Source organism: Pelophylax lessonae (genome assembly GCF_965119305.1).
Source record: "Pelophylax lessonae genome assembly, chromosome: 2".
NCBI classification, from domain to species: Eukaryota; Metazoa; Chordata; class Amphibia; order Anura; family Ranidae; genus Pelophylax; species Pelophylax lessonae.
The window spans coordinates 356,084,850-356,100,795 of record NC_138769.1 but is presented as its reverse complement, the minus strand read 5'-3'; the positions used below and the strand labels follow the sequence as shown (position 1 = coordinate 356,100,795).

The 15,946-nt window shown below is 43.4% G+C and overlaps 1 protein-coding gene across 1 annotated transcript in view; it reads left to right on the top strand.

Annotated features, from left to right (window-relative positions):
* Nucleotides 1-8,303: 8,303 nt before the first annotated feature.
* The window catches only part of NCMAP (non-compact myelin associated protein), a 115,733-nt gene continuing 108,090 nt past the window's right edge, over nt 8,304-15,946 (top strand). Inside the window, exon 1 of the mRNA XM_082245759.1 lies at nt 8,304-8,651. The gene's annotated coding sequence lies outside the window, so the exon portion shown is untranslated. The remainder of the gene's footprint in view (nt 8,652-15,946) is intronic.

Here is a 15,946-nt window from a genome sequence, read left to right as displayed (position 1 = left end):
AATGCTAAAATCTAGGAAGATATTAAGGTATCATTTAACTCATATATTCATTAAAATCATTATGTGTATATTTTATTGAACTGGCAGAAATATCTAAATTTGTCCTGAATTATCCAGAAATATCTGTTCCTCTGTGCACAGACTAAACCTGGCCATATACTAATAGTTTTCTTTTGTTCATCTTGTAGGCTAAACAAATGAAAAAAAAAAAGAGAAAGTTCTGATAGCCCCGGCTGTCAGAATACCTGAACAATGCCTAGGCTGGTTGTGCCAAAAATATAGCGTGGTCCTAACTTCCTCCTTGACTGACAACACTGTTCTGAATTCCTAAGCAGGTGGTTTCAGCCCTGCCTACTTCATTTCTGATGGATTACAAAGAACACAGAACTTTCCACACCTCGTCCCCCCTCCTCATCTCCATAACTCCTCCTTGTGCATTGATGAGAGCACAGGATCTTTTTAGCTGACAAGGTTTCTGTCAGGATCAACAGGTATTTCTCTTTCGTTCATTGACGGACACAGCTTCAGATCGTCATAACCGTTATACTGCCCCCTACAGGAGTAGTAGGACACTAGGCAGAAAAAAAGTTTGGCTACGCCCATGGGCAGTCCCAGGGGGTATACTCCCTCTCTCTGCTATAGGCAGTTTTTTTCTGCCTAGTCAGGAGTAAGGACCTAGTTCCTTGCTAGGATCTTTGGTCCTGGCAATTTTTTCTTCTTAGATAGACATTTTTTTCTCTTGGATTTTTCCTGTGAGATCTACAATCAACTGCCAGACTGGGCGACGGGCTGGATAATCTAGATCCAGTGGTCACCTTAGTCTGGCCAGCGGGCTCGCGCAGACCTCAGCTCCGCTTTAGGTCGGCCACTATATAGCCCCACTGGACGGGGGCTGGCCTGTTAAACCTGGCCAACAGCCCCCCCATTTGGTGGAGAGGGGTTCTGTCTGGATTGATGCCTGCCTGGTTCCTGGTATGGTGAGTAGCTGTCCCCCCTCTTCCCCTGCAGGGTTTTGGGGTGAACACAGACCCCTCCTTGGGACAGTCAGACCCCCGGGTTCCCCTCCTTCCCGTCAGGCACCCCACCTTTTCACCTGTCCCCCATCCTACCCCCCTCCCCCTCCACATATGTTGTGGCTGTTTGGGTGGTCTGGGGTGGGGGCAGGGAGCTATGCTGGCGATGGGGGCTGGGGGGGATGATTGACTGTGCAGGGGGGTTGTACCTGGTGGGGCCCCCTGTCTTACCTGGGTCTGTCCTTGAGGCCTAGGGTTCTCTCCCAGGGTCCCTGTAAGCTTTGTTGTGCCGTGCAGGGCCACCATTTTGTTGTAGCCTGTGTGTTTCGATACACGACTTGGCAATGTTTCTGTAGTCCGGCACGCATTTTGCAGTGGTTTGCCATTGAAAATAGCAGCGGCTATGAAAGTGGAGCCCTGTGGGTGGCGAATTTGGCAGTGGGAGCCCCTCCTCATTCCCTGGCGCTGACTTCTGGATCCTTTAATTTCCTGATCGCCGCGAGTGGAGTGCAGATTATACTGGTGGGTGCAGGTGCCTGTTTCTTCTGGGTGGTGAGTCTGGTGGGGTTCTCTCCCTCTCTGCTGAGGATCGGTTGGTGCTTGTGCCTGGCCACCGGGTAGTGCTGCCTCTGACAGTGAGGATGATTCCTCCACATCTGCAACCGCACACAAAAAGGTGCTGGTGGAAGCACTGATTGTATCTTTGAGTGAAACCTTGAAGATGGAGAATGCAGCTGCAACGGAAGTGTAGGTTCCCGTTGGTACTCACAAGCCATCCAGAGCAGTAAAGGTGTTTCCTTTCCCCGCCTATTTTGACAGAATTTTCGCTAAAGAATGGGGACGACCAGTGTCCCCATGGGTTCCCTAAGCGCTTTACTAGGCGTTACCCCTATGAGGAGTCCCTTCTTAAGAAGTGGACTGTTCCACCGGTGGTGGACCCTCTGGTTTGCAGATTGAACAAGGCAACCATGATTCCGGTTGAAGAGTCCCCGGCCTTTAAGGATCCAGTTGACAGGAAGGCAGAGGCTGTGCCCCGCAATGTGTACACTCTGGCTGGTTCGGCACTAAGGCCGGTATTCACCATTGCCCTGGTGTCACAAACTCTGACCGAGTTGGCTAAGCTTTTACACCATGACCTGGAGGGAGAACAGCTCCCCACTGCCTTTACTGAGCTGGCGGACCAGCTGGCCCAGGGGCTGCAGGTTATCTGTGATGCTTCTTTGGATGCTGCTCCCCTAGTGACTCGGCCCTCTGTTTTGGCAGTGGTCCTTTGGCATGTCTTTTGGCTCAAATGCTGGTCTGCGGATCAGACTTCTAAAAAGGCTTTGACCGATCTTCCTTTCAAGGTGATCGCCTGTTTGAAGCTACCCTGGATGACTGTATAAAAGGTCTCACAGGGGGGAAGAATACCTTTCTTCTGCAGGCTACTAAGGGCAAGGAACCTCATCATGGGCCTTCCTTTTCACCTTATAAGAAGTTTTTTCGTCCCTCAAAGTCGACTGACAAGGGCTCAGAGCCTTTCAGGGCTTCCTCTCGAACCTTGTCTAGCAAGCCGAGAGTGGGCTTCTCCAGACCCACGGACAAGGCTCCTTCAGCATGAAGGTGCGCCCTCATCCGTGTCAGGGGTGGGGGGACATCTTCGCTGGTTTCCTGACCTGTGGACTTCACTGGTGCAAGACAAGTGTGTCCACAAAGTCATTCGCTCTGGCTAGAAGATCGAGTTTCGCTCTTGTCCTTCTAACTTGCGCCTCTCCCCGGACTGCTTACAGGGTTACATCAGGGAGTGATTGTCCTGGTTCCGACTTTGGAACGTTTTCAGGGTTTTTCCTCAAACCTGTTTACAGTTCCCAGGATGGAAGACAAAGCGCAACCAATCCTAGACTTTAGGGCACCGAACTGCTTTGTGCGGGTGCAGAAGTTCAGAGTGGAGTCCATTTGCATGGTGGAGGCATCCCTGGGTCAGGGGGATTTCCTCGCCTCTATTGACATCAAGGATGCTTACCTTCACATTCCAATATGTGCTAGTCACCAGCGCTTCCTCCATTTTGCCGTGGGAGAGGAGCATTATCAATTTAAGGCGTTACCCTTTGGTCTCGCTTCCGCTCCTCGTGTCTTCACAAAAATGTTAGCCCCAGTGCTAGCTTTGCGGTACTAGACTACTTGGATGATCTCCTGCTGTAAACGGAGTCTACTTCTGCTCTGGTGGAAAACCTTGAGATCACAATACAAACTCTGCGGGAGTTTGGTTGGATTTAGAATTTTCAGAAGTCTGCCCTGGTTCCATCCACAAAGCTGCAGGCTGCAATTCGTCTCCAACAGATGGTCATCCCTCCGGATTTGAATGCGGGTGCTGGGCCTAATGTTGTCTACCTTTGAGGAGGTTCCATTTGCACAGTTCCATATGAGGTCCCTGAGAAGGGAGATTCTGACCAAATGGTACAAGACTCTGCAGTCTCTGGACAATCAGATTCGGCTGAGTCAGGGAACAAAGGAGTCCCTGATATAGTGGCTTTGTTCTCCGGTGCTTGGGCTGGGCAAATCCTTCCTCCCCTTGTATTGGACAGTGGTCACCATGGATGCCAGGCTGTCCAGACTACCGATTGATGTCTTGGAACTCCGAGCGAGCAGACTGTGTCTGGACCATTGGACGGATTGTCTTCAGGGTTGTCCAGTGCGCATTCAGTAGGACAATGCCACGGCTGTGGCTTATGTCAATCACCAAGGGGGCACAAGAAGTGTCCTGGCCGCTCTGGAGGTAGCCGGCATTCTAAGGCGGGCAGAACAGTTAGTTCCAGTCCTCTCTGCTGTACACATTCCCGGGGCTGGAAAACTGGCAGGCGTATTACCTTAATCGCCAGGCGTTGGACCACAGGGTGTGGTCCCTTCATCCGGAGGTATTTCATTAGTTGTGTCTCCGGTGGGGCACCCCCGAGGTGGATCTGTTGGCGTCTCATCTCAACAGAAAGGTGCTGAGGTTTGTAGCTCGATCAAGGGATCCTCTGGCATACGCAAGAGACATGCTGGTGGCCCCGTGGGGATCAGTATCGACTGATTTATGCCTTCCCTTCTCTCAAGCTTCTGCCAAGACTTCTACGCAGGATCGAGGCAGAAGGGATTCCGGTTATCTTAGTGGCTCCGGACTGGCCTCACCGGGCTTGGTACGCCAATGCGGCTGGTTACCGACATTTCTTGGAAGCTTCCTCTCAGGGGGGATCTGCTGTCCCAAGGACTGATCTTCCATCCTGCTTTACAGTTGCTTTGACGGCTTGGCTGTTGAACGCCAGGTGCTAAAGGATAGAGGTTTATCTGTGTCGCTGATTCCTACACTGTTTAAAGCTAGGAAATCTACTTCTAGGAGGATCTACCATTTACATTGCATGGTGTGAGTCTCTTGGGGTTCATCCTCGCTCCTTCTCGGTGGCTTGGATCTTGACCTTCCTTCAACGGAGAGTTGAACAGAAATTGGCCTTGAGTACTATCAAGGGCCGGGTGTCGGCTTTGGCAGTCTTCTTCCAACGACCTTTAGCCACACACTCCCTGGTGCTTATCTTTCTTCAGGTTGTCTGCCATTTTTTTCCTCCAACGCGGGCTTCATTGCCGCCGTGGGAGCTTGGTTTGGTGCTTTCAGTCCTACAGAAACCTCCCTTTGGGAATCTCGTTCCTCCCAAAGTTGTCTCTGATATTCATTTGAATGAAGACATTGTGTTGCCTTCACTGTGTCTCAGGCCTAAACATCCGAAGGAAATTGCCTTGCATGCCTTGGATGTGGTCTGGGCAATTAGGGTGTACCTGGCAGCTATGGAGTCTTTCAGGAAGTCAGAATCTCTTTGTGCTCACGGATGGGCCTTGTGAAGGGATGTCTGCTTCCTCTGCGACCATTTCCAGATGTATCAGACAGACAGGGATTCAAGCCTATTCCATCAAGGGTCAGGTTCCTCCTCTCCCTGTTAAGGCGCACTCTACTCGGGCGCTTAGTGCTTCCTGGGCTTTCCATTATCAGGCGTCAGTGATGCAGGTTTGCAAGGCGGCTACTTGGCTGTCGGTGCACACTTTCACAAAGTTTTATAAAGTGGATGTGTTGGCATCTGCGGATGCTTCTTTTGGCAGGAAGGTTTTGAAGGCTGCTGTTGAGAGGACCTGATCCTTTTCCATTTGAAATCATTTTTTAAGACAAATATAGCTTTCTTTTGGTGGTATTAAATGACCACTGGGTTTTAAAATTTTTGCTCAATAAAAAGTTTTTCATAGTTTGTTAATACATTTTGCAAACAGGTAATTTTAATCCATCACTGATGTGCGCTTAATGGCCACCGATGAGTCGGCACTAATGAGCACTGATAGGCAGCACTCGTGGGCACTGATGAGGAGTCACTGATGAGACTGCACAGATAGGTGGCACTGATGGAAACCAATAGGTGGCACTGATAGGCATAGGCGGCACTGATTGGCAGCACTGATGGATACTGATTGGCAGAACTGGTAGGCACTGATTGACAGCACTAGTGGGCACTGTGGGGACTGCACTGACAATCAGGATACTGATAATCAGTGCCCAGATTATCAGTTTAGATGTCCCTTTCACACAAACCTTCTGGTTCCCGCTGCTGTCCAACAAAAGATGTGATGCGGAGCAGGGGGCAGGTTCAAGCAGCCGGTCTGTGTTAATGGATGCAGATAAGGCAGCTCTGGAGTAAGCCCGCACGAGTGCTTCCTATGGGGGCATTTGCCAAAGAGGAGGAGCCAGGAGTGGCGGTGGGGACCCCAGAAAAAGAGTATCAGGGCTGCTCCCTGCCAAACTATTGCACAGAGCAGGCAAGTGTGAAATGTTTGTCATTTCCTTTAAAAAAAGTAACCTTTAGTATTGCTGTAAGATTATACCTCATCATATATACTGTACAGCATAGAGAAGAGACCCTAGAAAGGGGTCATGGAAGTCTAATGAGTTTTCAGGTGTGCAGGTGGATGTAGGCTGCCTCATATCCTTCTGTCTCTTCATGTATTACCACACAGACTCAATGATGTTGAGATCAGGGCTTTGTGGGGGCCAAACCATCACTTCCAGGACCCCTTGTTCTTTACACTGAAGATAGTTCTTAATGACATTGGCTGTATGCTTGGGGTCCTTGTCCTGCTACAGAAATATATTTGGGGCTAATACCACGCCTCACAAATGCATGATGCATAAGTATCTGCCTGTATTTCTCAGCATTGAGGACACCGTTGATCAACTACATTTGCAGAAATGCAGCCCCAAACTTGCAAGGAACCTCAAACACGCTTCACTGTTGCCTGTGAACAAACTGCCTCCTTCTACAGCCAAATATTTCACATTTTGACTCTTCAGTTCAGAGCACCTGCGGCCATTTTTCTACACCCCATTTCCTATGTTTTTGTGCATAGTTGAGTTGCTTAGCCTTGCTTCCACTTTGAAGATATGACTTTTTAGCCACAATTCTTCCATGAAGACCACTTCTGACCAGGCTTCTCCACACAGTAGATGGGTGTACCTGGGTCCCTTTGGATTACACCAGTTCTGTGCTCATGGCACTGCTGTACATCTTCCAATGTTGAAGGGAATGCATAAGCATAATGTGTTAAGTTTCCTTGGCAGACCACTGTGTCTACCGTCCTCTACATTGCCCATTTCTTTGAGCTTCAAAAGAGTTTGAACAGCATATCTACCCCAATCTGCTTGAATTTTTTGCCTGTGAGAGACCTTGCTGATGCAGTTTAACTGCAAATTTACCTTGTGTCTTGCTGCTGTTCTCTGTCATACCAACCTCCCCTTAGTAGCAGAGTTTGGCTCTTCCTTTCCCAGTTTTAAGCCTTCTACATAGCTGGTTCTGATTTAGTTAATTACTTTGTTTCAATCTACATATGAAATTGATGATTATTAGCACCTGTTAGGTATAATTGATTACCCACACACCTGACTCTAATCCTACACAATCCCTGACTTTGTGCAAGTGTACAAAGTGTACAAATGTAAGAACTGATGCTGGTTTGAAGCCAGAGGCTAGTCACACAAAATATTGATTTGATTTACATTTTTTCTTCTGTTCGCTCACATTGCATTTTGCAAATTGATAAAAAATAAACAATTAAAATATAGTATTAAAAGCATCCTTGCATTTCTTCACACCTGCCTAAGGCTGGCCATACACTATACAATTTTCTTATTCAATTTCCTTTAGATTTACCTTAAACTATGTAGTGCAAGGGCCTGCCTGACTGCATACAAATTGAAAGTGTTTAGGCTTGACCCTATATTACATGGTTTTGGTAAATCTAAAGGAAAGTTGAACAATAAAATTGTATAGTGTATGGCCAGCCTAAACGTTTGCCCAATACTGGGTAGGCATTAATATTTTGGTGCGCAAAATGAATAATTAATGAATGATTAATGAATAATGAAAATTCATTAATTATTCATTAATTTATCATTTTGCGCAGCACTTTATAGTATACATTTTTTATTTACACTCAAGTAATGGGAGTAATTAGTGAAAGCAGCAAATTCATTGATCACCTTGTCTATATAGAATAGTAGCTCGCAGAAACATTCACTTTATTAATATTTTGGACACTCTAGGGTGTTTTTAATACAGCAGCTAAGGGTTTATGAAATTGTCCTAGCGTGGATTAATGAGAGCAAATTGACTCTATTATTTGTTTACAATAGAACCCCTGATCTATATACTTGTCCCAGGTTAGAGCCTTCAAAATGATAAAGCCAGGCAAGTAGCATTTTGAGCCAGAGAGCAATGACAGCCTCTGTATTTCATTCATTGCAGGTTTTCTTTTAACATAGGAGAACTAAACCTGATGAATTTCTACGGCTGATTTCCTAGCAACAGCAGCAAAAATGCAAAAATGAAAAGCATTTTCTTCACTGTTTCCTCTTCTTGTACAGCGCTGTGATCTTGCTTAACAAGTGACAGACGTTTTTTTTAAGTTTGTAATCCTAGTAAAGGGGCTTTCATTTGAAATTCAGAGATAACATGCTCTTTGTTCAGCTACTGATCTGGAGTCTTGTATAGAAATATGCTATATATATTAGTTTTAAGGGATCAAGGAATCTTTTTATAGTTCCACCTTATATAGCAACTGAGGATTTGAGTGTTTAAAAGGCATAAACGGTGGACTGCGGAGCAAGTATACTACAGAAAGTTAAACCATGACAGTTGAGCAGTGATACTGTAAGCGGCATGGGGTGGGTCTGTGGTTCATGGCAATTACCCAGAGGGAGGTGGGAGTAGAATCAGCCGTCTGTCTGCAACTACTGATTTACAGAATACACACTGGACAGGAGTGAAGGAGGAGGAGAGAGAGATTAATAAACAGCAAAAAAAAAAAAAAAGAAAAAGTCACAGTACACCTGAACAGGGAGTGGTTGAGCCTGAAAAACAGGATCACCTTATAGTTTCAATATGGCGTTCTAGCAAACTCTTGTGAAAAGGGATTTAGTATATTTTCTACTGAAATTGAGAGACTGCCATCACTGTGTTCCGTAAGGCTTAAAATCAGGGGACCATCATGGTGAAAAGGAAGAAGTGGTATTGATCTAAGGAGAAAAAAAAAAAATCTCACTACCTAAAGGGCGAAGAAGACCAATACGTCTGCTTGCTGGAAGTGGAGGTGAGTAACCTTATTCATGCTGTGTTACATTTTTGATGGCCTTTACCTTTCATTACACAAGAAATGAACATTTAACTGAAGTTAATCAGACATATTTATTGAATATTTTCAAGTTGTAATTTTCTGACTTAGACTTTTTCTAAGGGAATGTAGTGATTGCTGTTTTTTGTTACAGCACTTTTCTGCTGTACGATAAAAGTTTTTACTTCCCTGATAAAATGAGTTGATTAATTATTCAATTATTTTCTAAAATTACGAACATTGTTAAGGCAATGTGTCCAGGCTTTATCAATGTCTAGATTACCCCTAATGTTTATGACTGAACAGCAATATACAATTTTTTTTAATGTGTCTAAGTATCAAAACTTACATTAAGATGGACATACACAGAAGACAGTGTCTGATAACTTTACATTTCTTTTAATGAGAAAAAAATAGAGCAACTGGATAGTTGAGATTTTACAACTTCTTGCCCACTGTAAAACCCTTTCCATGATGAGGTGAAACTAATGTTATGATGCCAAGCTATGTTATGTGGACAATAGTGTGGGCATGTATGGTCGTTGTGTGGTCAAAACATCGTCAATCTGTAGTTATCATCCATATTTACAGCTGCTTCAAGATAGAATGGGCTCTTGTTAAAGACCACAATTTTGGACCATCGGCTTCTCAAATAATGATTGATTACAATTTCATACCTTTTATGCATGTAAATTAGGTTATATGAGTTTATTTTATTATGTTTTATATTCATTTTGGTGTGGCCAAGTACTACATACCTTATCATAATTACAGTAATTTAAAAAAAATCAGCATGGGGCATTTGACTTGGTAAAGACTAACGAAGTATGGTTGGCTGTGCCCTGTGAGATGCCTCCATCCCCATTATTGAGTGTGTTGCGCCTCATCTAAAGTCCCACGGGCTTTATACGAGTTTATTTTATTATGTTTTATATTAATTTTTCATTTGGCCAAGTACTACATAGCTTATCATGATCACAGTGATTTCATAAAATCAGCATGGGGTATTTGACTTGGTAACGACTAACGAAGTATGGTTGGCTGTGCCCCGTGAGACCTTCTTCCCCTTTATTGAGTGTGTTGTGCCTCATCTAAAGTCCCACAGGAAATTCATGTTTCTTTGGACTTTGTAAAGATCCAAAAGGTTGAGGTATGGGATCATTTACAACCTCTTCATATCAGTTTCTATTACCTGCTTCTTTTTTGTGGGCCCCCTGCACTGGTTGGCCTGGGGCAGATGCTCATAATTTAAAAGCCTTGCATGAGTTATAATTGATAGTTTAAATGCTATAGGGAAAAGGTCCTAATATGTTTAATAAATACTGTTGTATAATATACTTACGTTTCATCTAATAATTATATCATAATTCTATTCATAATACTACCTTTTTGCAAATAAAATAAATACAAAAAATAAAAGTAAGAAAACAATATTTTAATTGATTAAAGCTGATTCATCTAATAAAAATTGTTGCACATATAGTGACTGATAATTAGTCCTTTAAAAATATTTACATAAATTAAAAAGGCGAAACCTGATTGGTTGATGTTGACAACAATTCTGAGCTCATTTTCTTTTTGCCAGTTTTAATGAGTACGTCCCTGGGAGGTCTGAAATGTAAGGGGTCTGTTAAAGGGCTATGCCATAGAAGAATATTTAGGTAAGGGCTATGCTACATAGTTAGCGAGGTTGAAAAAAGACACCAGTCCATCCAGTTCAACCTTTGATGTGCGCGTGTGTTTGTGTGTATGTGTTTGCTGTTAACCGTACATTGTATACCCCTTTATTTTGTGGTCTTTAAGGTGCCTATCTAATAGTTTTTTGAAACTATTGATGCTCCCTGCGGATACCACTGCTTGTAGAAGAGAATTCCAAATCCTTACTGCTCTGACAGTAAAGAACCCCTTACGTAGTTTAAGGTTAAACTGTTTTTCCTCTAGTTTTAGTGAGTGGCCCCGTGTCTAACTGTATTCACTTTCTCTGAAAAGTTTGTTCCTTATGCTAGGGTCACCAGTACAGTATTTGTACATTGATATCATATACCCCTTAAGCGTCTCTTATCCAGAGAGAATAAGTTCAAAGCTTGCAGTCTTTCCTCATAGCTGATGTCCTCCATTCCCCTAATTATTTTTGTTGCTCTTCTCTGGACTCTTTCCAGTTCCAGCACATCCTTTCTGAGGACCGGTGCCCAGAACTGGACAACATACTCCAGATGTGGCCGGACCAGAGTCTTGTAAAGTGGGAGAATAATCTCTTTATTTCTGGAGTGAATCCCCTTTTTTATACATGCTAATATTCTGTTGGCTTTGCTTGCAGCGGCCTGGCATTGCATGCCACTGCCAAGCCTGTTGTCCACTAGAACCCCCAGGTCCTTTTCCATCTTATATTCACCCAGAGGTTCCCCCCTAGCGAGTAGCTTGCCTTCATGTTTCTGACGCCCAAGTGCATTACCTTACATTTTTCAACATTAAACCTCATCTGCCATGTAGTTGCCCACCCCATTATTTTGTTCAGGTCTGCTTGTAAGGTTTCCAAAACCTGCATAGAAGTTATTTCCCTGCTTAGTTTAGTATCATCTGCAAATACCGAGATTGTGCTGGATATCCCCTCCTCTAGATCAGTTATGAAAAATTGGAAAAGGATTGGTTCCAGGACAGAACATTGGGGGGACCCCACTTTCCACACCCACCCAATCCTAATACTCCCCATTTATCACTACCCTCTGGACTCGCCCTTGGAGCCAGTTCTCTATCCAGGTACTCACCCTATCGTCCATACCTCTGTACCTTAGTTTGTACATTAAGCGTTTGTGGGGAACTGTGTCGAATGCCTTTGCAAAGTCCAGATACACCACTTCTACAGGTCTTCCTTTATCTAGATGGCAACTCACTTCATCGTAGAAGGTTAATAGCTTGGTCTGGCAAGAACGATTTTTTATGAATCCATGCTGATTACTACTAATAATACCGTTTTAATTACTAAAGTCTTGTATATAGTCCCTTAACATCCCCTCCAGAATCTTGCATACTACAGATGTTAGGCTGACAGGTCTATAGTTACCCGGGATATATCTCGGCCCTTTTTTAAATAAACCCTGTTTGCTTTTCTCCAATCAGCTGGCACCATACCCGTCTGTAAACTATCCGTAAAGATCAAGAATAACGGCCTGGCTATCACCTGGCTGAGTTATTTAAGAACCCTCGGGTGCAAGCCATCCGGTCCCGGTGATTTATTTATGTTGAGTTTCTCTAGTTTAGTTCTAAGTCTATCTTCTCTTAACCATTGAGGCACTTCCTGAGGTGTATTATTTAATTTAGCATTACAAGCTGGGTTAGTGTAGCCCCCAATTCTTTTGTGAAGACTGAAGAGAAGAAATTATTTAGCACTTTCGCCTTCACTCTGTCCTCTGTGGCCAGATTTCCTTTGTTGTCTTTTATGGGGGCCAATGTGTTCTGGCCTCGCTTTCTTACTATTTATAAACTTAAAGAATTTATTGGGGGTTTTTTTACTCTGTTCTGCTATATGTCTCTCGTGTTCTATTTTAGCCGCTTTGATTTCGCCTTTACATTTCTTATTGCGCTCTTTGTAATTTTGGAAAGCTGACAATGACCCCTCAGCCTTGTATTTTTGAAGGCCTTTTCTTTAGTATTAATATGCATTTTTATGTTGGAGTTTACAATGCTGTGTCATTGTAACTTGATAAAGGCTATGCTATGCTATGCAAAATATTATACTATCCTCATAGTGATCCAACAATGGTAATTTCAGATTGCAGAACTTTATTGCAGATTTTTTTTCAATAGTTTTTTTCAAAATTCAAACAAAAGAAAAGGGGGGGGTCTTTATGTATGATAAAGAGTTTGGTATTGGCCTGGCTTAGTGTTAGTAAACTTAGCTATAGAGGGCCACACATAATGTTCAGTGTATTTGCACAGAAAGTTGTCAGAGATTAGACATATAGCAGTAGATAGTTAGATACTGTGGGCATACTACAGGAGGTGGTCAAGGACTGCAGACATGCTACAGGCCTGTTTAGAGACTACAGATATGCTGCAGGAGACAGTCAGGATCTGGGGACAACTTACACGGGACTGTTAGAGATCGCTACCATTATGGTCCCTTTACAGATCCGTGAGTCTTACAATCCCCTCATAAAATGACTGACTTTACATTTGATATTCTGCTCAGACAGATCAATTATAGAGAAAAAAAAAAGGACAACTAAGAATAAGAAAAAGTAAGCAAGTGTGAAAGAATTAACCAAATAATTTAGCTAGTAGAAACCAATTTAGTGAATATTTTTCTTTACTGTCCCTGAGTAAAACATTGAAGACTAGCTGCTGGGGTCCAAGGGCCACATATACCTGCCAAATTGCTGCATAGTGGGGACCAAGGGGCCCATTTTCATTGTTTCAATCAGTTAACACATACACTTCAGTGCATGTTATCATAAGCTGTGTTAAGGCAGTCAATTTATTTTCAGTGGGCTGTCAAAAAATGTAAATGCACATGAAAACCACGTTTGCACCATTATTTTCAACACAGCTCATCAAAGAACACAGAGTGTTCACATGTGTGCAATATGGTGCACTTTAACACAGGTCACTTGTGGTATACTGCAATACAGGTGCATTTTAATGTCTTTTATATGGGTTTGGCGTACTATTAAAAATTAATAGCAGTGCGCTGCAACGCACATACACTATATTGTCAAAAGTATTGGGACACCTGCCTTTACACGCACATAAACATCAATGTTATTCCAGTCTTAGTCCGTAGGGTTCAATATTTAGTTGGCTCACCCTTTGCAGCTATAACAGCTTCAACACTTCTGGGAAGGCTGTCCACAAGGTTTAGGAGTGTGTCTATGGGATTGTTTGACCATTCTTCCATAAGTGCATTTGTGAGGTCAGGCACTGATGGGGATGAGAAGGCCTGGTTCGCAGTCTCCGCTCTAATTCATCCCAAAGGTGTTCTATCGGGTTGAGGTCAGGACTCTGTGTAGGCCAGTCAAGTTCCTCCATGCCAAACTCACTCATCCTTGTTCTTATGGTCCTTGCTTTGTGCACTGGTGCACAGTCATGTAGGAACAGGAAGGGGCCAGCCCCAAACGGTTCCCACAAAGTTGGGAGCATGAAATTGTTCAAAATATCTTAGTATGTTGACACCTTAAAAGTTCCCTTCACTGGAACTAAGGGCCCAAGCCCAAACCCTGAAAAGCAACCCCACACCATAATCCCCCCTCCACCAAATTATTTGGGCCAGTGCACAAAGCAAGGTCCATAAAGACATAGATGAACGAGTTTGGGGTGGAGGAATTGACTGGCCTGCATAGAGTCCTGACCTCAACCTGAAAGAACACCTTTGGGATGAATTAGAGAGGAGACTGTGAGCCAAGCCTTCTTGTCCAACATTATTGCCTGACCTCCCAAATGCGCTTCTGGAAGAATGGTCAGACATTTCCACAGACACACTCCTAAACCTTCTGGACAGCCTCCCCAGAAGAGTTGAAGCTACTATAGCTGCAAACGGTGGGCCAACTCAATATTCAACCCTACGGACAAAGACTGGGATGCCAATAAAATGTATGTGTGTATAAAAGGCAGATACCCCATTATTTTTGGTAATATAGTGTATAATCATGCATTAACAAATGTTGCAGTAATGTTACTGTAGTGGACATATGTGAACACACACACGCCTTTTCTTTCACCTTATCAGATGAAAGATCTGTTGGTGTATGTGATTAGGCAATGACCATTGTTTGTGATGGTACTGATATGTGAAATTACACTATTTCATCATAACTGTTGAGTGAAATTAGTCACAGTAATTTTCCCCCAAACAACAAAGCATCGATTGGACTGGCTTGGCATTGCCCTATGATACATTATCAAATATAAGTCAGGACCACTTGTTAAATTCTATGGAATGTTCCCATGTCATGCACAGTCCAATAAACATGTGTTCCAGAACCACAGGACTTCTTCCAGTATGTGAAGTTTCCCCACCGGAATCTAAGTGTCCATATAGATTTCTCCATTATTTCCAGCTCAAACATTATTACAACCACCTTAAAACATTGAGCATGCTCTACAGAGACATGACTTCTTTTGGGTCTCTCTGCCTCAAGAAATCTGACTGCCCTCTGCAATATCTACAATTGATGGCATACTGTTCCAACTATGAAATATTGAACAGGTGGTATAGGTGCCCTTCCAGATTACACAAAATGTTACCAACGTATCCTGACCATTGCTTATGATGTGAAGGAGATACGCTCACCTTGCTATATTGTGGGCATGCCCCCGGATAAATCCATTCTGGGAAACAATGTTCCAACTGTATCCTCATATTACAGGCAGGGGCCATCCGGTGTTACCAGAACTGGCCATACTTTATGTTTTCCCAGGTTCCCCATTAGCACTCAAAAAAAGGCTTGCTCCACTCCGCACAACAGCAAGGTCTTTAATACCTAGACAGATACCTAGGAACTCAACAACTGTACCAAGTATTAGAGAATGGGTGGCTGAACTCAACCACACTAGGAGAATGGAATAGCTCACCGTAAGTCTACAAGAAAGATACTCCAAATTCATGGCTATGTGTTATGCTTGGATTGAGTTTTTGCACTCTGACATCCTGAGATCATACCTGTGACTAATGACCTGGTAAAAAACTGAATGCAGTTGGATGGCACTGGCAAGCTCGACCGGACTGGGCCCCCCTTCTCACTTCTTCTCTCCTTTTCTACTTTTCTCTTTCTTCTTCTACTCTGCCTTTTTGCAGAAAAATAAATGCTGGAATGCTAGTCAGTACCAGTGTGCAAAATGGTATTTGCTTTCAAAGAATAAATCACCTCTAATGTTGGGTGTCCTATGTATTTGGATGCTGTTGCAATGCGTACAACTATTAGATTCATTTTATGACATTTTAGAATAGGGTGCCTCGAGACTGTGGAGAATTTTAAAGGGTGCCTTGACTGGAAAATACGTTTAGAAACCCTGGTCTAGGGACTATGGACTATGGACTATGGATAATGGACTATGAGATTTGTAGTGTGCATTGAGTAGTTCACGTGTCTGCAACAACTATGGGATGGGGAAAAAAAGAGGATTGGGAGCTCATTGAGGATGTTAGAAGATGCCAGAAAGGCACAGTAAAAAAATATTTCACAAAAAAAGATTACAGGGCCGTTAAGTAGTAAATGTGTATTGGAGAATAAGGATGTCTTTTTGGAAAATAGGCACATTAAAAGATCCAGTGGAAACTG